Source organism: Gavialis gangeticus, unplaced genomic scaffold (genome assembly GCF_001723915.1).
Source record: "Gavialis gangeticus isolate Ggan-Ray unplaced genomic scaffold, GavGan_comp1, whole genome shotgun sequence".
NCBI lineage: Eukaryota > Metazoa > Chordata > Crocodylia > Gavialidae > Gavialis > Gavialis gangeticus.
This window is the reverse complement of record NW_017729004.1, coordinates 18,461,981-18,462,192: the sequence shown is the minus strand read 5'-3', so window position 1 is coordinate 18,462,192 and position 212 is coordinate 18,461,981.

Genomic DNA, 212 nt, shown 5'->3' with positions numbered 1-212 from the left:
ACAATTTCAAATCAGAAAGCTACAACTGAAGGGAAAACAAGCGAACAAAAATGCCAAGAAATGCTTTATTTACACTGACTGTCCCTTCACAGTTGCTGTTCGGTGTTACAGACAGACACCACTGATTTGAACCCTGCTCCCTATTCTGAACGGATGGATTTATTTTTGTCGCTGGATAATATTTAGCCTACTGATCCTCCTCCCCCTCCCCC